Raw genomic sequence first — 25,481 nt, 5'->3', positions numbered from 1 at the left:
CACACATGCACACATGAACACATGAACACATGAACACATGAACACATGAACACATGCACACATGCACACATGCACACATGAACACATGAACACATGCACACATGAACACATGCACACATGCACACATGAACACATGAACACATGTACACATGCACGCATGCACACATGAACACATGAACACATGCACACAGGAACACATGAACACATGCACACATGCACACATGCACACAAATACACTACTCAGTACAGTTGACACACACACACACAAACACACACACACACACACACACCAACAGCAATACAGAACATATTCATTAGTGGTTGATGGTGGAGTACAGTACCAGAAGCCAAAGAGTCCTATTACACATGTCAGCATGCAGGATGTGTGTTGCTCAACAGCATGCAGTGCAAGTGTAGAGAGTCCTTGTTAATAACAGTATACATGTCTTTGATGTATGTGTGTTGTTCAGTGATTGGCCTCACCCTGGAACACAATGTGTATATGGACACAACATTGCTGTGCAAGTATGAAATGCTTTCCAATGTCCTGTGCACCATCACTCATAGGTATACATACCATGGCCGGATGCACACAACTGTCAGGTGTATAGCAATGAATGCTATGTGTAGTACTGTAGTTACTGTAACTGGATGTAGTGTAGTACCATGAGCCGTCATCAGGCAGCATCATGCGGTCGCTCAAGGCCACTAATGTATGCCACACTGGCAACTATCCTGCTGTAACTGACCTGCACCACTTTGGCTACATTAACTATTTCACAGGAAATTGTTACATGGGTATGTAAGGTGTTCAATAGGGAGCATTGCCTAACATGAATGTGTTGAGTGTCGAAGAGTGTCACACCACCCCATGATAGGCCTCTACCCCTCAGGTATAGTATGTGTGCTGTGTTGATGACATTTGGGATACTGGAGTCTGACCTTACAGCAGGTGTCTACATATGCCATGTGTATCATATCAACACATACTGCGTAGGACAAAGTGGTGTATGTTGTGTGCATGTGTATTGACTCTGCCTATACAATGTCCACTACAGTGTACCACAATTGGTTGGGATGCTCTGTGTATTGCATGTGTTTGAGGCAGCTACTCATGTTACTGGGATGTGCATAGTCCCACAGAAAACATGCAGAGCATGCATTATGTGTAGGTGTTTTACATGTGTATATGGCCTACAACTCTCCTATGACATGCACATGTTATTTGCTATATTAAATGTAGAACACTCACCAGCATGGGTCTGCTGTCTTGCTATCACACCAGAGGGACCTACAAGGATATGAGACAGTTTGTCAGTGTCAACAACTATGGCATTGCTGCTGTGAGTTTGCAATTTTACAGTAGTCCAACAGGTGACAGTCATAGGCATACAGATTATGTACCAAATTATCAGTATTGTACGACACCAGGCTCCACATCTTCTAAATACACAGTACACATCTGACAAATGCAAGTTCTAACAATCGAGCTAAAAGTAGTCTACAGATATGCCATGTTACCTGCATGCTCTGAGTCAACTTGCTGGGTGACTCCGGCCTCCATGATGACACATGTCTGTTGTAGTGGTTGGCCAGGAGCCACCATGCTGAGGAGCAGCTCTTCCACTCTGGTGAGAGGTGGATGTGATGCTGCACCACCACCTGTGGCAAGCTGTTTTCTGTGGACATCGTAGGCATGCTGCTGGACATGTCTAATTAAATCACTGCAGTGATGGCGTACCTGCTCATAAGACTGGTTATGCATGCCTACGTCATTCACCCAATGGACAACATCTTGCCACAGTGCAGTGCACCCATGCTGGTCCTGGCTGGTTCTGGAGAACAGCAGGGTGTGATGTTGTATTAGGGCGTCTAGGATTATTTCCTCCTCTTCAGGGGAATACACAGGTTTGCGATTGTGAGACATGTCCCTGGAAGACAATAAAACAATAATTGTGAGCAAGTCATGTGGCACACTTAACATTCTAAAGTACAGACATCAATGAAATGCCATATATAGCAACCTATTGGCTGTCAGTAGATACACACTTTTATACCACATATCACTGCTCAGCCCACAACTGCCTGACAGTGCCTGGCACATTCTATATATTAAACCATGTTCTGCACAGCAACAAAGTGAAACCAGTATGTAAGACTATACAACAGTACATGGCACACTGTATGTGACACAATGAACCACCTAGCCACAGGAGGTATATATCAAGCTAATGGATGAAGAATGATGTCATCCATTGCAATGAATGTAAAGTACAGTTACAGTATTACCAGTATACCACAGTAGTCTTTGATGCCAAACCCCTGCCTAACATATGTATAGGTGGCATACTGCTGTAGTAGACTATACATGTTGCTAGATACACATGTATAACCTGTAACACAGATATGATTGAGGGCATGGTACAGGCATAATTACACACACATCAGACATACATACAACACACAAATGTATGCCAACCGAGATGAGCTTTACTTGTGTACCATACAGTACTGTGTGTCACTACTTACAAAACCTTATGCCTGAGGTATGTAATCTGTGAAGACTACAGGGAAGACACAAATCAGTGTTTCCAAGCAATGTGAACAAACACCATACTGTACTGTTTAGGCCTACAGCTTCAGGTAGTGCTACAGTTCATATGGGAGTTGGATTTACCAGCAGTACCACTCACTAAGCATACATGTATTGCTTTAGCCAACAATGGGACACCACAGTCGACAACAAGAGACTACGTCACACCGTATGCCATACTACTTTTTCTGCCTAGCAATAGCATACACATCTTTTTCTGGGATCACAGCTAGGACACAAACTACCATGACAGAATCAATTTCACACTAAGCTATCACACCTTTACAGACCTTGCACGCATTCACCAACACATTCACCATGACACTCAGCCAACCTCACATAACAATTATTGCATTAAGTACATGTGTGTGTGCTTTGTGTCATGGGTAGGTAATACGCTATTGGCCCTAGGGCCTACAGCAGCCTAGCCATATGCTATCCTGGCCTTTGACATGCATGTAATTTAATTTCACTTGCCCCTGTCAACCAGAGCCACAGAGGTGATTCCCAGGGTGTATTTCCTATCTCCCAAACAATCATCAGGAATATTTATGACAACTGCTAATGAGGAGCTTTGTTTGCTATTGATAGTTAGTTTGTTCCAGAGTATGGCATGTCTCTGAGTTAGGACTCTATCCCTCCAGCATGTGCTGTTTAGTGAGCTGACAAGGTGTAGGGCCCTAGAGCATGTATCTTGGAGGGATTGTAATATGTTTACGTGGAGGATGTCCAACAGCTATGGGTGTGACATAGCTCAGTATGTTAGGCAGAGGTCACCTCTGGACAGGCGGTATGCAATACAGTGTAGCTGTGGTTTTGTGAGTCGGTCTGCATAGGGCATTTGTTTGAAGCCGGTATTACTCTTTGTGAGGTATGTCTGTGGCCTTTCCAGTTGCTGTAGTTGGCATTGTACTCTCTAATGGGTTTTAAGTGTGATAAGTAGAGGGGAACACTGACCTATATTTCCCTAGATGACACACCTTTTGTGATGACGTGTACCACATAGACAGGGTACATGACCAGTGTGGCACTGTGATTATCAAAGGGAGGCTACTGTCCACCTGTGTCCCATGTTCCCTTATCACACCTTCGGTGTTAGGTAGACTACCACCTATATGGTAGTTAATGGGTACAGAATTCTGGCAAGAAGGGATGGCACTGCAGTATCAACACTGAGCTTCAGTCCATACCTTGGTCGCCAGGCACCTGTCGCAGTAAGTATGCCCCATGTCTCTCTCCCTCTATCTTTATATATATCTGCATATCTATATATATATATATATATATATATATATATATATATATATATATATATATATATATATATATCTATATATCTATATATATCTGTATATATATATATATATATATATATATATCTATATTATATCTATATATATCTACATATATATATATATATATATATATATATATATATATATATATACACACACACACACATACATACACACATACATATAAACATCCATTGCTATACATATAGATGTACATATAGGCACATATACAGTCCACTATTCATGGTGGGAATATCACTTATGTGACAGTTGTGAGATATACAGTTATGTAACAATATTGCACAGTATTATGCAGACTGCATTGAAGGTGTCCTCAGCCCATGTAGCTTTAGCAGGCCTCACTGACTACAACACTGCAAAAATGACAGAGCATACCCAGAGCGTTTAACCACCACATGTCATATACCAGCACTGCATGCTATTGTCTTTTCCACACATTACAACCTACATAGAAATATGCACGTAACAACCTTCAACAATGTATATATGTACACCCTTCACAAACAGTTGCAGTATGTCCCTTGCCCTATGCACATGTACAGATACATAGAGATACATACTGCTGACACATATGGATGATTCACAGTATGTAGAGTACTCTTCATAAACATCTACTACATGCCAGCAAATACATATGTGTTACATACCTTATGTTTGTACTGATGTGTTCCATTTGTTTTTAAAGGAAATATTTTTTTTTTTATTTATTTTTTCCTTTTTCTTTTCTCTGTCTGTTGCTCTTTCTTTTTCTGTGTTTCTCTGTCTGTCTGTGTCTGTGTCTCTGTCTCTGTCTCTATCTCTATCTCTCTCTCTTGCTGCAATGAGATTATTGCATGTGTAGACAGCAAGTACAGCCTGCTTTTCTAGGTATCTGCACATGTGCATGTGATGGCCTCTGCACCAATTGGTGCCCACCATTTACTAATTGCATGCAGCCTGCTGTGTGGTAATTGCACTACTCACTGTCATAGCAGCCCACTGCTATAAAATGCTAGGTTAGGTAGGCATAGCCCTTTCAGCTTTCCAAAGTGGGGCCCATGCTTGTTTGCTGTGGACACCGTTGTGTCAGTCAGAAGGTTGGTATACTTCTTATCTCTGAAGCTAGTGTTGTAGCCAGTGATTTGTATGTTGTACTCAAACCTGAATGTTGCTGCTTCTAGTACACACTTGTCAGTGTAGACATTTACTCACCCCCCCACATGCTTACACAAGATACATGGGAGTATGTACTTTCTTTTCTAATTAGACAATGAACTGCCATACAAAAGTAGTTATTGCAATGTGTTCCTCTGGCACATGAACTGTTTGTGAACTACTATACTGTAAATATTAATTACCTCACGTCTGAACAGTTTGTTGTTTATTTGTGTTGACATTAGCACGGGCTGCTCAAGACAACTGGACACATTTCAGTACTGAGTATGCCTACCTACATCATTGGTAGAGCCTGAATACACAGGTATATTGTTTTTTTGGGTAAGGTAGTACAGACAGCATTATATATTATTGTGTGATGTTTATCTTGCTGAACATACAGGGTTGCTGTGTACCTGTTAGTCTAACAAGGCAAGTAGTCTGTCTGTGTAGCTCCCACTTGTGGACATATCCAGATGGTAGCCAGAGGTTGGCCTATTATTCTTTGTCTGTGCACCACACCGGTCTTTTCTGCACTGGAATAGTGGCATTATCACAGTTGGTTGCTAACAGTACATGGCTACATCCTTTGATATTTCTGTGTTGTACTCCTACATAAGGGTATGCTTGTGGGACTCATTCCAAAGCTATTTGCAGAGTGTGTAACAGCAGACAAGCTGAAATGCCTGTGTGTTTCTGCCTCTGCCCGGCCTCTGATACACTCAGCTATATATTTAAACAGCCTCAGAGAAAGGTACATATAAGTGGGGTACACCTGTAATATATTACAGACATTAAGTTGAGACTGTGAGAGAATCAGAGCATATGTATTAATACACCTTTTCTGATGTGCATGCAGTGTGTACTATTACTTATTGACATTATTCATTAAGTGTAATTCCCCACTCTTCGGCTTGCTGTCAGTACTTTTCAGAGGGATTCTGAGGGACAAAGCTAACATTTGTTTAGGAATCAGGGACATCCCTAAAAAGCAGTCACAGTTGTGAAGTATGGCATCTGCCCTATTCAAATATGCCAGTGTTTATCCTGCTCTGATACTGTGTGGGGTTTGTAAAGTGCTACTGTAACATTATTTCCTGCTAGAATGGCTGGTTCTCTTTTCACAGTCATGTCATGCAATTCCACAACAACTGCTGGTAAAGATCCACAGAACAAGATTTGTGTTATGACATTCCTATTTTCCCTTTACATTCACTCATTGTAATGCATGATATATTTATTACAGCACCAACTTGTTGTAAATCTACTGTGGCCTAGTGGTACTTCATACAGTCTAGTGTGTCCAAGGTCTGGGGTTCGAGACTGACAGAGGTGTTTTATTTTGCTGCTCAGCAGAACAAGGGCCCTGCCATGCAGAGTGACTAAGACACTTTTAAGCAGTTGTAAGTGGGTTTGCGTGACGCTTAGCGATGCTTAGCTAAGCGCACACATGCGCACACTCGCTCAAACCCGCTAACTACTGCTTAAAAGTGCTTACTCCCACTAACCCCTGCGCTAATTTCTTTGAAAGAAAAGAAAATGGGGAGATAGGAAAGTGGTGAAAAAGGGGGAACAAAGAGGGAAAGACAGTAGGGAAACAAGCTAAGGATGTGCAGGACGGGTGTAGGGAAGGTCCATAGCTGCCCATTTCTTTACCAGCAACAGCTGTGCATATACAATAAATTTGGTGTGAAATTTGAAACCTTCCACCCCTGAGAGAGGGGTGAGGACAACAAAGTATGTTGTTCTGCCAATTATAATTATCAGTTTACATGTCCAGTGGACATATGTGCGAAATGGGCAGCTATGTATGGGGCGTAATTTTTTTGTGGGAACAGATTGCCCTTTTTTTTTTCAGGTGAGAGTGGAAAGGTGAGGTAGAGGAAGTAGGTATATTTGGGGAGGTAGGTTGGGGAGGTAAACAGAAAAGACAAACAAGATGCATATAGGGGCAGAGTATGACACATGGGGTGGGTGAACACAATTGACGGGGATGGATGTTTGGAAATCGCAAGCCCATGAGCCCACAGACGGTAACAGTGGAACTGAGATCCCCACCCATGGGCAGTCACCACTGCACCTTCCCAGCCCCGAGGGTGGCTGTGCTGGGGGCTGCGTAGGACGGGCAGGCTCACCCATGAGACGTGCCACTCTCGCCTCAAGCTGGCGTAGGGGATCAGCGACTGAACGCTGGATCTCCCTACGCACCACAGACCAGACCCTTCAGAGTGTGTCAGGTGGCCCTTCTCCGCCCACGCTTGCACAGGGGGGATGAACCCCATCCCCTGCTGAGCTTCCACCCGAAGGTGGCACAGGACCAATGGAGGAGGAGAGCCCGGGCTGGGCACCGGACCTGCTGGTGCCAGGTGCAATCGCCAGCTGAGGAGGGACAGGTGGGTCTGCTGGGACCGGCCTTCCCATACGTTCTATGATTAGGTGTGTTTAATTACAAAATAAACAACAGCATTCCAAATTAGTTGTAACAGCATGCAGTAATATTCCCATTAACCCAACACACCAAGGTTCCAACAGTTGAACAGCAAGCATAACACATGCATATATTGAACGACAGTGGACATTCCAACAGCATGCAGGGAAGATTGGTGGCAACAGGCCACCAAGATTGTGGTGTTTGAACAGGGCACATGCATCAAAGTGAATGCAGATATTTATAGAACAAAAGGATATATGTCCCAACAAATGTTTTGAGATTACACATACCCATTGAGGTGTGGAATTGCATTGTTTATGCACATACAGTAGGGTGCAGAAAGAAACCTCAATTAACATCTTATAAGTACTTTTAGTCTACACTACATTCCTATTGACTAAAGGTGTATATACCCTTCATGTATTATTACACTTGCCAACATGCATTAGGTTGTGTAATGGGTTTGGCTAGTTCATTATATAGCTAACCTATATCTGACATACTAACTGTCCAAGATGCAGATGTTACTGCTACATAGTTATTATTGATTTTATTTATATTTCTATATCTACATATCTGGATGTGTTCACATGACATTTTCAGTTAAATTTGTACAGAACCCTACATTTCGTGTAGCACACTCACATTTCTGGGGAACACATTAACAAGCTACTCATGTGCCAGATTTACTTATGCATGCCAGCCATTAACTGACTTTTGAGGACTGTATATATGCTTCACAGCTACTGGCACTTCCATCAACCACTTTAGATGGGACTGCCCAACTGTGGGTTGACAGCACTTATTACAACAGTACTATTTGTATAATGCAAGGGTACAACAACATTTCAAAGTAAGTGACACAGACACACTCCAAGTATTATACCTTTATTAATTACATTACACACTTTTCCACAGGCTCTCTCCTTTATTTGATATTACAGTGCATACGGAAGATATATTCAAGACATATTATACCTTTATTAATAGGTTAGAACACTTTTTTTCAGGCTCACTCACTTATTTTATATGACAGTACATGCAGATATATTATTCCAGACATATTTTACCTTTCTTAATGTGTTGCTACACTCTTTTTCTGGCTCTCTGACTTATTTTATATAACAATACATGCAGAGGAATTATTCAGGGCATTTTATGGCTGTATTATTGGGCTACAACACTTTCTTTCAGGCTCTCTCACCTATTTTATATAACAATACATGCAGAATAATTACTAACCTGCCTGGTGGCACAGCCTTAGCAGCCTATCTGCATAGGCTTGCTGATTCACAGCACAGACACCTGCAGCTGTGAAGTAAATGAAGGGATATTGAGACATACCTATCCATTATATAGACTAAATTAGTATGTCTTACATACTGCATTCCATGGCTACCTACTCAGTTGTGGGGCATCTTGCATGTCACGGGCCTCCTGTATCCATTGGTTCAGTAGGTCCTGCTTCTGTCTCTTCAGGTCTGCATGGTGGTGACAGACCTGCTCACCAGTCCGAGGAATGCCTGTGGCACTGGTGAGATCATGAGCTAACCGGTTCCAAGCCTCTGCTTTGCACTCCATCCCTTGGAACTGGCCCTGCAGGAGTCTTGACTCATGATGGTGGACAAGGTGCCAAACCATGTATTTTGACTCCTCAATGCCCCAGCGTTGCGCTCGAAAGCGGGTACCCTCTCCAGCACCAGCCATTCTAACTGCAGATGGGAGCTACAATCAGTTATGGCAAGTATTCCTGCCTATGGGGCTTAAATATGCCGCATTTCCCACACTTTTTTGTGATTGGCCATTTTTGAAAATTTTCGGCTGACTGCAGACCTGCTTAGCAATGGTTAAGCTACAATTTATAAGTATATGCATGTTAACAGCAGCTGTTTATCCTAAGCTGTCATGGCTTAGTGGTTCAGTACTTTGATTATGGTGCACAGTGTCCTGGGTTCGAACCTTGTCATTGCTTTTTATTTTACTACTGTCCAGACAGACAGGATAGGGGGTGTGGCTGTGTTTAGGCAACTTTGCTCTAAATTGCTCCACGTTGCCCTACGGTGCGCTGGTTGGCATGGTGCGCACCTCCGCACAAACCTATTACGCTAGGTAAAGCACTACTTAGCAATGGGCAACTATATTGCGCTAGGTAAAGCACTGCTTAACTACAGGCAACTATATTGCACTGGGTAAAGCACTGCTTAACTACAGGCAACTATATTGCGCTGGGTAAAGCGCTGCTTAACTACGGGCAACTATATTGCGCTAGGTAAAGCGCTGCTTAACTGTGGGCAATTATATGTCAGGATCTTTTATAAATGTACATTTTGTTCACTGATACATAGGGCATTTCAATGCTTTTTAGTAAAATTTTAATCATATATGTCAGGAATAATTTCATATACTAATTTAAAACATAAAATAGAAAGGGGAGTGGTGGGACTCGTACCATGAATGCCTCCTCTTTGTGTGAAGGCTCTACCACTACGCTATTGCTATTTGGCTTAATTTGCATAGACATTCCATGCTCTTCAATGTCGAGATTGCTAACTGCAGCTAAGCAATGGGCACACCCGCGCAAACACACGCAAATATGGGCAGCCATATCGGGAATTAGAAAAAAAAATTTAAAGTTTTACTTTTTATAACTGTACTGGGGGTTTACAATGTCAGGGAGTGTAGTGTTGGGGATGTAGACATTTGAGCGGACTCGCTCATGTGTGTTGAAATTTCACAATTCAGACACTTGCAGGGGCATGGACCTTTGGACTGCTCGGCAGTCAGACATGCCCCCTGCCTTCCTGCACATTCCGTGTTAGACTAGGAGTGGAGTCAGCATGCCCTCATGAATATGCATGGCACGCTGACGTCATACTGTTCAACTGCAGTCTCCAAGTAAGAATTATTTAGTCCTACACGGAGGATTCGTGAATCCGGGGGTTTCTCTTTCAAAATTTTCCACATTCCATCTGCAGTTTTTCCACTGAACACCTCACTCCAGTTAGTTTTATATAGCAACTTTTTTGCTTCCCTATAATCTGTAATTAACCTTCTGTGCATTGGCTTAGATTTCAGTTTGGCAGAATTATCTAGCAACAAATTAACCTTTATGACTCCATGATCACTGCACATCAATGGTGGTAACACTTGACTTGAAGTTACAGTAATTTCTTTAGGAACACAAACAATATCTAGTACATTCCGTCCCCTGGTAGTTTTTTTTACAATCTGAACCATTTGTTGTACATGAATATACTCTGTGAATAATTTTTTTACTAACGTTGTTGAATCAATATTATCCCAGTCTGTTTCTGATAAATTTAAGTCTCCAGCTAATATTATTCTTCCCTCATGTGTTTCATGTAAGAAATGTATGAATTCCTATAGGTCATCTGCACTTGACTTTGGTGGTCTGTACACTCCAACAATTGTTATATGTTCCAGGGTTGTCATTATTTTCACAGTTACAAAGTCTATAGTATTGGTATTATCAGTGAACATGTACTAATCACAAGTCTCGTAGCTATCTTTAATGCCTATCATAACACCGCCACCTGATTTTTTGTTAGAATGTCTGTTACAGTAAAGACATTTATACCTTGACAGAACTGGTTTCCAGTCATTGTTTTTTAACCATGTTTCACAAACTATAACAACATCAATATTGTGGGAACATAGCAAATTTTTTAATAAAAACACTTTATTTCTTAATGCTCCTAGCATTAACAACTATCAGAGATGCATCACATGCTGCTATCTGTGAACTGTTACATTTTTGACCTGGCAAAAGCCTGGCTAGTGTTTGTCAAATATTGCAAAATATCTGCTACAAAAATTCTGTTCCCTGATCTAGACAAATGCACACCATCCTGTCTGAACACACGTATGCCCAAAAGAAGGCTTGGACGCTCTATACATTTCCATTTTTTAAAACAGGACATTTTTTTTCCATGTAGGTGTTTATCCAAAAAATATTTTCATTGACAGTGACCTGACTATCCTTTCTAGAGGTGGTTTGTGAAAAATATGTCCTAACACCAGTACAAGTTATACCATCTAAGAGGGCTGTCAGTTCCCGACTAACAGTCAGAGAATCTTTGTTGGTGACATAATTTTTACCAACATGAATAAAAACAGATCCATACTTCCTTACATTAAGGCGTTCCAAGGCTTATTTCACATCGTCTATTTTTGCTCCTGGCAAGCATAACACTACTCGATGTTCATTATAATCTCTGCAAATATATGTAGCAGTTCCTCTAATAATTGAATCTACAATTACAAGAATATCTTTGCTGACCATCTCGGAAGAATCTTCAGCTTCTAATACAGTCATTTCAGCTCTATAAATTGTTACGAAGGATAGATCTTGATCACTATTAGTCTTATTAATTCCACTGTGTTCATTGCATATTAAATTCTCATCCAGCTGGCACTGTAAATCCACAGCTTGAGCCATGAAGTCAACATCTGTACAGTTGTACAAATTGATGGGCTTGGGCTGGACAGTATAGTATGTTATATATCCAAACTGTCTGCATCTACTGTTTTATGTGGGCCTTGCATTCCTCACTAATTAAATAAGTCCAGATCTATGTGCTGTAAGTAATGGCATACATTATTGTAAAATACACCATTAAAGGTTGTCTGTGTATACATACCTGTGTGTCATCTCATGTCCTTTGAATAGTGAGTGGGTCTATGTGTAATGCAGTCCTCCTGTTCAAGTATAAATGTCATTTAGTAGGTTATACAGCAAAATGATGTTGATATATTGATTTCACATGGAAAATACAATGTGCTGCAGTGGGATTCAAGCCAGGAATGTGTGCTCATTAGACGGATGCTCTGCCCACTACACTATTGCAGTTTTGCTTAATTTGCATATTTCTACCTTAATGTCATACCCACGCTCCCTTTCCCAGGCCCCCAAGCTCCACATACACAGCATCCATCCATTCTCCAGTTGCTAGCCCTGCCATACCACACCTCCACACATTTCCCTCTCTTCATGTCTTGATACTCCTCCATTTTACTGTCTCAACATAACCTTCTGCAGGCTCTTCATTTGTTTAGTCCACGTATGTTTGAGCCTTCCCTTGATCCTCCTCCAATACTGGTGGAAACATCTATGTGACCCACAAAGTCTGGTGCATCCCACAAGGGACGGACCTGTTGTTGTGTCATGAGTAGACTTTGCTGGTCTGCACTGTTTCTCCCACTGTTAGCATCCTGCCAGGGGTTTGAGAAGCAGTGGTTTGCTCACACACCAGACCAGCCTCATCTCCCGCTTCCACGGATGAAGCACGCCCCCACGGCGTGCCCCATTTTCCATTCCTCTCTTCAGTATTATACAAGACTACTGTTCTCCCAGTATGTGTGGATAGGCACTGTTCATTGATACTCATAGACTGCTCGGAATACTGTGATTGAGCAATGTGCATGTTTGCTGGTATTAATCTACATACTTACATACATTTCCTGTACTGTTGACTGACTGTGCCGGATGATATGTTTGTGATAACAGCAGCTGATTGTATATCTGCCATGCCTTCATGGTACCTCACTTGGACTATAGTGTGCAGGGTGGGGGGGGGGTGGAAACCTGTGAGTGCTGATTGTGTTGTTACTGGCCACGATGATGGCTGTGAGCTTCAGCGTGCCTAGGGCACTGCGGGGGAAGTGTAGGCGGGTATGCGCTGGTGTGCACAAGGCTCAGACGTGCTGATCTCTGGTTACGGCATCTTACACTGTGTTGGCATCCACATTGCTTAACTAGTGGGGGCACTGCTTACCACCACCCAAACAAGCGTACTCTAGCTTGCTGCCACATACACCCGCGCTACTTCATGAACTTGTCGGTATTATACATGCTTAAGTCAGGTGTACATGTCAGGTATGACTGTTCATGAAGGTCAGTGTCAAGTGAAGTGGGATTCTAGTTTAGCAGTTCTGGATAGGTTACACTCAGGTATTCGGGTTAGGTTTAGTTATGCCATAACTGTGTTGTAGAGTAGATGTGAATAGTGAAGGTGTAGGCGAGTAGGTGGAGTGGGGGACATTTTAACTGTATAGCAGGCCATTTGACTGATTGGTGGGGGAGCAGTAGTGCAAGTTTGCAGGGTGCTGGGATATGTATGCGAAGCAGGACAGAAGGTGTCAGTGTCAGTAGTTGGTGTAGGGGTATGAAGTGTTAGTTGGGGGGTGGTCTTCACCAGGTGGTGAGCATGTGGTGATCCGAGTGTGCTTGAGTTTTCCCTTCATGTGTAATTTACATGTGTCATCTGGGACAGCTGTGGAACTACATCTGGGTTGGGGGTTCCAGATTCTGCCAATACAATTATGTGGAGGGTATCACCTACCTGTGACTGTAAACATTACTAGGAACAAAACAGGGGTCGATAGATAAGTGGTGTTATTGGGCCACACAGAGGGGCTGATAGTAGAGTACATTTCTAGGGATGTGCAGAATGGCTGATGGGAAGGTCCACAGCTGTCTATTTCATCTGCAGTGACAGCTGTGTATATACCCTGCATTTGGGAGTAGGTCTGGACACTCACACCCCTGGATGGGGGTGAGGACAGCAATAATACCTTGTCATGTCAATTAGTTCGGCTTACATGCCTACAGTGGGGTGTTGTAACTATGTGTTCTTTTGTGGCATTTAGTGGGTTTGCGACTACACATCTGGTTATACTGTCATTTGCCATGTAAACTAGACATTGCTGCTGTGGGACTCATACCGGGCGTGGCTGCTTGTTAGGTGTTGGCTCTGCACAATGCACAATATTACTTACATCCCTGGGGTGGTCCACATAGAACCACTCCAGCAAACACTTGCACACCTTGGCCCATAATTACATACCCATAGTTCTCCACCTGCACCTCCTCTTCAGCACTCTTCCTTACTCCGGGTGCAGGCGGGTCTGAACACACCAGTACATACTGCCCACTCCCTACTTCTTGGGGCCCATCACATATGTTGTCTCACCCCATGGGTCATCAGGCTTCCCCAACCTTGTAGTCCGGGTACATGCGTGCCCTGCCATAGGTTATCTGTGTAATGGCTGGAAGGCCTAATAACCATAACATTTTTGGCTTGTCCCGTAAGGGACATTCTTATCTTTGTTTCAAGATTAGACTTGGCGGGTCTCTCCCACTGGTAGTATCCTGCCTGTAGTCTAGGAAGCGGTGGTTTGTTTACTTTTATTGTGTGTTTGTATGTTTCACCTGTCTAGCTGGGTGGGGGGGTGATGCTACATGTTACACATTTGTTGATTAGGCCCCTCACCCCCATTGGCACGGCCTGTGAATATATGTTATCTTTAACAGCTGTATCATATCCTAGTTATATATCTGTGTATATTTACACACACACACACACACACACACATATATATATATATATATATATATATATATATAGATATATATATATCTGTATATGTATGCATGTGTTTAACTTGCTTACTTATGTAATCTCTGTAAATAATCTGTTTGTAATATGTAATGCTGGAATTATGTAATGATGTATCTGCTTACCCTTGCAGCTTTTCTCCCCGGGCCTTCGCCGAAAATGGACATACATCCAGTTGGACTACCTTGGTCAACAAATATAAAATAAAATAAAAAAATTATATATATATATATATATATATATATATATATATATATATATATATATATATATATATATATAAAATGACGCGTGGATGAATGGGTGCCTGAATATGTATCTATATGTGGGTATTTATATATGTCTGCCTTTGTATGTATACATTTGTACTACATAGAGGGAGAAGTATATCTCCATGTAGTTATGGGTATACATACACACACATACCTCTACATATTTAGCTGCATATCCTGTATTGTTGCCTGTTATTGCTGGGTACTGTTTCATGTGCATACCGGCCAACCTTGTGTGCCATATATGCTTTGCAATACCTACAACTAATTAGTGTACACAGAGTCACACATGAAATCTATTGCTAGTACCAGGTAATCATTTGTCCATGCGGGACAGCCCGAACATTGGGTATACAACTTTTGTCTACACCGGAGTTACATAGGTACCCATGGCTATGTGCATGGACTATGGTGTGTGCCAGACCTAGGATACTTGGGTCGAGACAACATAAGGGATGGGTCCCGAGGGGGGGAGTGGAGGGAGGGCAATGTGTAGTGGTGTGGTTGCTATGGGCTGGTAACCAGGGCTGAGATGGTGGCTGCGTGTGTGCAGTGGGTGGGGGAAAGTGGAACTGTGGGTAATGCATGTATGGCTTGTGGATAGCCTTGGTTGGATGGGCCTGTACTGCTTGGGCCACCTAGTGGGTGGGGGAGAGGGGGATGTGATGTCAACATGTGGAGCATGACCGCGGGCGAATTTAAATCCCTTTTTCAATGACACCCGTACATTGCATTGAGCTTGGTAGTGTTTTGCAGGGCAGTCATGTTTGTCTGGGCAAGGGGGTATGCCAATTCATATGTGATGTATATTGTTGGGGCCTGTCAAGGCCTTTGACTGTGCATCTGGACATGTAAGTGTCTGTTAATCTAACATTGATATCTACAGATGTCTGGCCATATATACCTCTGTGGGTGTATATATTTGCTTACATATTTCTAACTATCTCCGTATATACCTATGGGGACATTTCTCTGCATACATATTTGTAACTAGCTGTGTATATGTGGACATATGAATGTTGACTTATATATGTGTAGTTGTCGCCATTTGAATGTATATTTGTTCATATATTTGTATATGTATGTATATATGTGGATCGTTTTATATATATATATATATATATATATATATATATATATATATATATATTATATATATATATATATATATATATATATATATATATATATATATATATATATATATATATATATATATAAAACTACATCTATAGATATACTGTATTCTTTTAAATAGTAATATATTTGCACACACACGTCCATCTAGCTGTAGGTCTACATTCTCTGTGCTGTTGCATGACTGGACTTGATGATATGCTTCTGACAACATCAACTTTATTTGTATCTGTCATAGCTTAGTGGTAATTTCCTTTGTCTATATTGTGCAGGGTCCTTGGTTCGAGCCTTACAGGAGCTATTTATTTTGTTGCTGGGCAGAACATGGGCCATTGGGTACTGAGTGATTACGGCACATAGAAGCAGTTGTACACAGGTGTGCACAGATTTGCGTGGAGCTAAGCACTGCTAACCTCCAGTTACAGTTTCTAACACTCAGTTAGCTTCTACTTTGCTTAATCTGTGTAAGTAGGGGGGATATGCAGACACCTATGAGCAACCTCGCTCATTTATTTCCACTTTCTTCTGTTCTACTTTGCAGGGGCGTGTTTATTCTGAGTGCTCCGCTCAGAGACACTCCCCCTGCACTAGTACACGCTCCATGTATGCCTAGGAGGTCGGGCAGCGCACCTTCATTAATATGCATGGCGCGCTGCCGTCCTGCTCCTAACCGACCATTTCCATGCAGGACTAGACTAGGCCTGTATAGAAGATTAATAAATCTGGGGGTATATCTTTGCTCCTTCATTGTATATTCCTAATATTCCAGCTCTATACAAGGGGCAATATTCAGTTAAATCTCTCTTTTTGACATTATAAAACTGGCAGAAAATCTACTCTTCACACCTGCTTTCTACAAAATTCCATCTGTTGTACTTTTAAAGCATAGTTTTAGAAACAAATGTCCATTGTTCCTTGTGAATTCTCATGCTGTTTACATTTTTCAGTTATTGGGGCTAGAAATTCAGCAACAAATATGCATTCAGTGAACTGAACAAATTCAGAACTGATGTGCATTTAGCCATCTTGATTTACCATTAAGAATGTTATGTCAGACCAGAACCAATCATTACATCTAGGATATATGGTTTGCCACTATTCTTTTAGAACTTGGAGCCAGACTTTACTATGTTCCAAAATTTCTCTCCATCACCAAATTAATGCTTAAGACATATTTACTTTTCACTATATAAACATGACAGATTTACCGCGTTTACTCAATTTTAAGTTTACATCATGCATTGTAGCAGCACTTAAGCATTTATAAGTGCAGTATCAGCTAGCATGATGGGATTGTGGAGAAATCATTGTCCATGGAACTTATCAGCAGCAATTAAATAACTACCAGATCAGTTATATATCATACTTATTTTAGAAGACTTAATATATCAAATAAAAAATGGAACAAGGAATTTAAAATGTTTATACTGTGATGCAGATGAAGAATTCCCAAGCCCTTAGACCAGAGACCTGAGTGGCCCTTACGTTTGCAGAACAGCAATCCCTTTTCCCTGTTTCTTTTAACAGCATCAACAAATAATACACAAGTCCAAGAAAATGCATACTACAATTAATCATCAGAATCATTTGCAGGATGCAATTACCATTTAAAAATTGTTCATCTCACTGAGGAGGATAATGGGTAAGGCAAAACAAATTTAGATTTCTCAGTTACATGGCATTATCAGAAATCTTTAATTAATTCAGCATTTTAGCCAACCCATAATCATGCTAAGCATCATTATTTAAACTGCCTTTCTAGGGAAATACAGCTGCGAAAAGCTTCAAAACAGTATTAACTTCAGCATGCCATGCATTTCTAATAAATTACTAGATACCGTTACTTCAATTTAGGAGTGATTAATGGTGTTAACACATAACAATCACTAATGCCAGCAAAAGGCCAGCACAGATGTCAGTGAAACCATGATAACTAAGAGCTTATGTAGTATCCATATTTAATGAGCAAATATCTGCAAGTTGCCTATGCTATGGACGTTACTGTTTATCCTCTAAAATAAATTATCAAAGTGTATTTACTGCAGGATTAAAATACAGGGCATAAATAGTACAATATTTTTTTATCTTGAATCCTGCATGCAAAATAAATTCTAAAGTAATTGTTGACAGCATGATGTGAAAAGAGAGAAATGCATTGCTTTTTCTATTGTTTTTACATAATCATGGGCATTTTCATATACAGTGAAAACATACTTAACTATTACAGACATGTTTAACTATTACATTTTAAGTAGGGCTAGTAATTGTGCAGCAATGTATACTATAATAGACAACCCTTTCAGAATGTAGACCCCAGACCTTCTTTCACAAGCAGTGAACTAACAGCATACCTTTTTATTATAGCTACTTTGCTAAAACAGGTTTGCCATGCAATTATAAAACAAATTACAGAGCTGACAGATTGGCTCTTTGGCGTAAATATGTGTATGTATATTTTGTCTCAGTGGAGTGGCATACCAAATTACGACACTGTAGAAGAGATCTGGATGAGAAGCAAGTTGATGGGATGGGGCAGAACAATGCAGAAGAATTATGATAGCTCATCCTTAAATATGCACTCTGTGATGTACCTTGCATATACGGGTCTATATCATAATGTCGAATGCTCACAAGTTCGAAGCACTAAACTTCAAACTTGAAAGTTCGAAGTGTAAAAATGTCAAAACGTATAACAGAGATTGCTATAGAGTGTGGGAAGGGAAGATTTCTCTTTACTGCACTGAAGTATGATCTTGGAGTTGTATATTTAAGTAGCGGGGGGGTGGAGGGGTGCAGGGGGGCTTGCCCTCCTGCATAGAGCATTTTTTTGTTGTTGTTGTTTTGGGTTTTGAGTGTTTTTTTTTTTTTTGACGTTTGACATTTTTACACTTCGAACCTTCAAGCTCAAAGTTTGAAGCTTCAAAGTTGTCAGCATTCGAAGACCCGCATATACTTGTCTATGCCCTTGATTATATTCTATACAAAATATAATCAGTTTCACGGCAACAAATACATATGTCCATAAATATAATGCACATCATTGATGCTCATTATGGAAAGGTATCTAATTCAGAGTTGTCACAAAATTAAGCTTCTAGCCCGCCTCACTAATGTGAATTAAATCTAATCCTAATGCTGCCCTGCATCTTACCTTACAAAAACCCTTTCCGTAATACTACTACTACACAAGATTTCCAGCCATAGACCACAAGCAATAACACACACACACACACACACACACACACACACACACACACACACATATATACATACATACACAGCACTGCATTATTCCCCTTATCCTGCCCTAACTATAACACTAACCTGCAAACACTTATGCTACACACTTACTTCCTGCTTACACACACACACACACACACACACACACACACACACACACACACACACACACACACACACACACGCACACACATGCACATATACACACATCAAGCAAAATCACATACCCGCCACAGCACCAATCTATCCCTTGTCTTAGCCCTTAGTCTAATTTTAGCATGCAAATACTTGCACAGACAAAATCCCAAACGTTCAGCAATAAAATCACAAACAACACTCTTACCTTGCCTAACCAAAAGTCCTTTTCTGATATCACACTTACATGATCAAACATCCACTTAATCAAGCCTGCATGCAGCCTAATTTCCACAGACAACACTACACTAAATCAATAAAATGACGTGATGACATTTCAACAGAGTAACAGTGATTTATAAACACACACACACACACACACACACACACACACACACACACACACACACACACACACACACACATATATATATATATATATATATATATATATATGTATATATGGGTCCAGGACTGTTTACTGAATGCACAATTTACTGAAACACAAATGCTTGTGCATAGTTTTGTGAATGTGCTTTTTCACCGAAAATACACTTTTGCGAAACAGAAATAAAAAAAGTAAAAAACATCGCAAAAGAGCTTTTGTTGAGAACACGGCACAGTGGGGATAAGGGAATATTCCTTTTCCCCCACTGTAGTGCTATCTTGGAGTGAGAATATAAAAGTAGGGGGGTGGGGGGAGCAGGGGGTCTTGCCCCCTGCATAAATGTGATTAATGTTTTTTTTTTAAGTTTGTAATGTTTTTTTATTTTTTATTAATGTTTTGCGAATGTGCATTTTCGGTGAAAAGCACTTTCACAAAACTGCGCAAGCGTTTGTGTTTCGGTAAATAGTGATTTCAGTAAATAGTCCTAGATCCATATATATATATATATATATATATATATATATATATATATATATATGTCTGTGTGTACTTTGAAACATTGAAGTACCCAGACCTTGAATGGCTATCAATCAATTACAAATGATCGAAAGCCAAAACAACAAAAAAGAACTTATAATTTTTGCAGGGGGCAAGGCCCGTACACTCCTCACACCATACACTAATTATGCATACCAACTCCAAGATTGCTGTACACTGGGGAAAGGCAAATGTCTGAATCCCCACTGTGCACAATCTTGCATTGTCATAACACCAGCAGAAGTGATCAAATGACTTTCGATCACTTCCGCCAGTATTAAACCTGTTCAGAATTATGAACATTGAATTATTTTCATACATATGTACAAACATTTCAAAGCATGGATATTCATTTATTTATTATTTATTTTAACATTATTTTGCCAGGATAAATTCATCTGGACACATAGTGTCTATTTTCAGTGGAGTTCTGCGGAGAAAAGCTCCAAGAAAGTTAGTAGAGTACATACATGGTTTAGATAACAATAAAAAACTGGTATACAAGGTAAGAGAAACAAAGAAGTACAAGAACAATTTTGAAAAACAATAAGATACTCAAACAATAAGATACTCAGGAGTAGAACCCCTATTTGCAATATTTACAAAAAAAAGTACATATCAGTTGAAAATATAGTGTATGCAATGGAGGCACACAGTGGGTCACTTATATGGAGTAGTGAGTCTTCAAGGGGGGTCTTTACAGTTGCAGAGAGGGTTAGCATAGAGGTGTGAATTAAGAAGGCCCTTAAAGGTGCTTGTGTGACTTTGTAGCCTGAGTTCAGGTGGGAGGGTGTTCCATACTTTAGCAACATCATAAGAGAATAGGGCCTCCCCAGCGCTGTTATTGCATGGGTTGATTTCAATCTGATTTTTGTTACATGCCCTTCTAGCCTACCAATATACCAAAACAGTTGCTCCCATAAGAGGTGTCCTGGCTGTTCTTAAAAATATCTAATCTAATACTTGTTTTCATGTAGTTTCACAGTCTGTTCCATGCATCAGCTGCTCTCTCAAAGAACCAATTAATACACTTCTCATTCCTATAGCATCTTCTACATAGGTTGTCTGAACATTCCCAGAGACAGTTGACTCTAAATGCCTTATGAACCTGAATAAGATTTCCACTTATATATCTATAAGTGACACTGTACAAGTTCAGAAATTTCCGTCTTTCATAATAACAAATTTTCACATCTGTAGATGCTCTTGGTATATTTTCACTGTACTCTTTCCAGTTTACTCATACATGTTTTCTTAAAAAGTTTCCATATTGTTATTCCATACTCAAGTTTGGGTCTACTGTAACAAACAATGACTTCATCATTTCTGACTTCTTACACTTTATAAATCTTTTTATACAACCTATAGCTCTGTAACTATCATTAACCAATTGGTTGATATGATTAGAAAAACTCAAAACCTCAGTCTACACATATACCCAGATAGTTAAAGAAATCTGCAGTTTCAATCATTGTGTGCTGCATTAATAGTCACTTTTCAGTTTATGTCTCCCAAATCTCATATGGTTAGTTTTTGATGTATTAATCAGCCTATTATTCTCCTGTACCGAAATGGTCAATTTAGTCAAGTTATTTTGTAGACATGCCTTTTCTGTAACACATGTAATCTGTTTACCCAATTGTAAGTCATCTGCATACAAACTATAGAACACCTCAGATGAAGAAATTAGGTCCGAAAGATACAATCTAAACAAGTAATGGCCTAGGATAGAGCCCTGTGGGACACCCTGACTGTAACCAGGAATTTCACCTGTCCAATTAGTGTATGATACTTGACGTGCTTTTTGTAAGCCATGCAGCTATCCATCTCATCAAGAGCAAATTCATTTATTATTGATCAGTGTTTTGTGTGTGACCCTCTCAAATGCTGAAGTTTAAATCTATATAATTTACATGCCAGCACAATCTTATAGAACATCATGTTACAGGGGGTAGTAGAACTATTTTCAACATATGCATGCTGATATATGGTTTCAAGTCCCAACCTTTCCAGTTTTGACAATAACGTATCCAATATTACCTTCTCCTTTATTATTCCACAACATGAAAGTAGACTTAAGGGTTTGTTTGACTCTGGGTTTGTCCTGCTCCCTGTTCCTTAAAGACAGATTTAATAAGTGCATGTCTCCAATCTTGGTGAGTTTCCCCATATTTATGTGACCTAGTAAATAATAAATAGAGTGGTACTTAAAGCTCCTGCTGGAGTGTTCTAGGTCATTATTCCTTATTCTGTCTCTCCCAATACTTTGTTTGGATCCAGTTTGCATATTCCTTTTTCATTATTATCTATTTTGATTCTAGCATCTGAGGTTACCTGGATGTCACTAGAGCACCTATCACTCCCTTTGCAGAACCAAACTGTTTTGCATTAGATTTTGCAAATATATCTATAATCTGTTGTGTCGGAGATTAAATTTTAAAATCTATACACAGTTTATCAATTTGTATGTCTTTACACCTTCCACATCTTATGTTACTATAAAATTATTTCCTGTTATGCTCAATAGCTTTATATATTTTGTTTTCATTTTTTTTATTGATGTTGTCTCACACTGTGCTTAATTTGTTTGTCCAGCTTGTTTATTTCAGTTTTCAAAGTTGTAGTTTGACCTCCTTTCCATTTCTTATATTTTTGTCGCTCACCTAAATCAGGTATCTTGTTCTTATGGAAATGTATCTCCTGACATACCTCTCAACTGTATAGATTTTCACAGAATGCTCACATTTTTGCCTCATATTTTTGGCCTGTTACTCATAAAATTGTGGTTTTCTGGCAAATTATTACCAAATCATTGAGGACCGAAGTCAGAAAATGACAGACATTTGAGATTCAGATTTTATACCCTTCAGAAAATTAATGCAAAACCAGTTATTCTACCAACTTTCTACGTTTCTAATCCAAGAAAACTGATGGACCCAAGGAAGGCACGGCTCTCTAGGTTAAAAACTTAATTTATTGTAGGTCATAAGCGCTTTTGCAGCTACTGCTGCTTCATCAGATAACAAACACATTAAACCAAAGCTGTTTTTGAAAACAGAGAAGTGAAACAGTATTAAGTCACATGACCACAGAATTTAAAGAAACACAGCTAAAATATAAATTATTTAAACAGCACATAAACACATGCACATATAAATGCAACATAAAAAACTGTATAAACATTTTTTATAAAACTGCCTATAATGTTAAAATTGCAAAAGTACCATTTCAATATTGTTTACAAAAAGGGCAAATGCCTGTACCTTGCTGATGCTTTGTCACGCGCACCCAGACAAAAGACAGAGCAGCATGAGAATGAACAGCAGACTTTGATGTCACGGAAGTCAACATTTTTCATCATCACACCTTAATGAACTAAGAAATCACGCATCTTCATACCCAATTCTTCAGAAGATGAAAAATGTTATAAGTCAAGGATGGCCAACACATCAAACCAGTTTGCCACTTAACATTCAGCAGTATTTTCTTTACAGAGACTAACTTGTAATGGTAGATGGCATCATCATGAAAGGTCCAAAAGTGGTAATTCCTAAAGCATTACAACAGGAATATATCAAAATCTTGTATTGTGGTCACCCAGGTACCGATTCAACCAAAAGAAGGGCAAAAGGCATTGCATTTTGGCTTTCCATGTCCAAAGATATAGAGAAGAAAACTAGCATGTTCAATTTGCAACAGCACCAAACCTCATCAGCAAAAAGAACTACTTCAGCTACACTAGATTCCTGAATTACCGTGGCCGATGGTTGCTAGAGATATTTTTGAATAGAATTGTCAACATTACTTGGTGTTAGTAGACTCTTATTCAGATTTGTTTGAAATTGACCTACTTCCTAACTTGATGTCCAACACAGTCATTACAAAATTGAAGAGACATTTTTCTGTCCATTGTAGTCCGCACAAAGTCATGTCTGACAACGGTGCACAGTTTACTAGTCAACAGTTCAAGAGATTTGCTGAGACATAGGACTTCGTTCATGTTACCAGTAGTCCTGAGTATCCACAAGCCAATGGTAAGCTGAACGTTTGTTGGAGAAATCCAAGAGAGAAACTTACTCAAACTCAGAAACATTCCTCGAGGCAACTTACTTGGTTCACCTGCTCAGAGTTTAATGTCCAGACTGACTAGAACAACTCTTCCAATCAGCAAACAATTATTAGCACCAAATGTAAAGAACAACAGAATGGTCAAAGCTCAACTTTTGAAAAAATGTAATTCACAAAAGTTGTACTATGATAAGTCCAGCAAACCTCTCAGACCATTAAGACAAGGTGAGACTGTGAGAATGCAAACATCTAAAGATTATGACCAAGTGGGTATCTTCAAAAATCTTGGTAAAGAACTGAGATCTTACATCATACACTCTGAAGGAATGGATTTCAGAAGGAATTGAAGACATATACTTCCAGTCTCTGAACCAGTGATAGTGGTTAAGAGAACTGAAGCTTCACTGAGGAAGAGATAGAAAAACCGAATGCAGTAACAAAGGAACTGCAGACAAGTAAAGCAATGAAGGCATGAAACCATGGATAGTAGTAGGCAAAGATGAATATTCAAAATAATCTTACAAATACAATCCAATAAAACGTACTGGAACAGGGTACTGGATGGAAATAATTTTAATAAAAATACACCAGTATTAAGCGCTTTCGTCTCCACATATTTTTTTATTTTTATTTCATGCTTATTCCCTTTAAGGAAATTTTTATGTCATTAATAGTAAGTGAAAAGTGGGCAGGTGATTTGTATTGCTAACCAACTGCATTGTTTGGCAATATATTTAAACAAGGTCATTGAGTGTACTATGTATTCTAATGAAGTCTTGCTTTTCTGGAGATGAAAGCTCTTAAAACTTGTG

This window comes from Protopterus annectens, chromosome 12.part0 (genome assembly GCF_019279795.1).
Source record: "Protopterus annectens isolate FY-2018-M chromosome 12.part0, PAN1.0, whole genome shotgun sequence".
Lineage (NCBI taxonomy): Eukaryota > Metazoa > Chordata > Ceratodontiformes > Protopteridae > Protopterus > Protopterus annectens.
Note: the sequence above shows the minus strand (reverse complement) of the source record.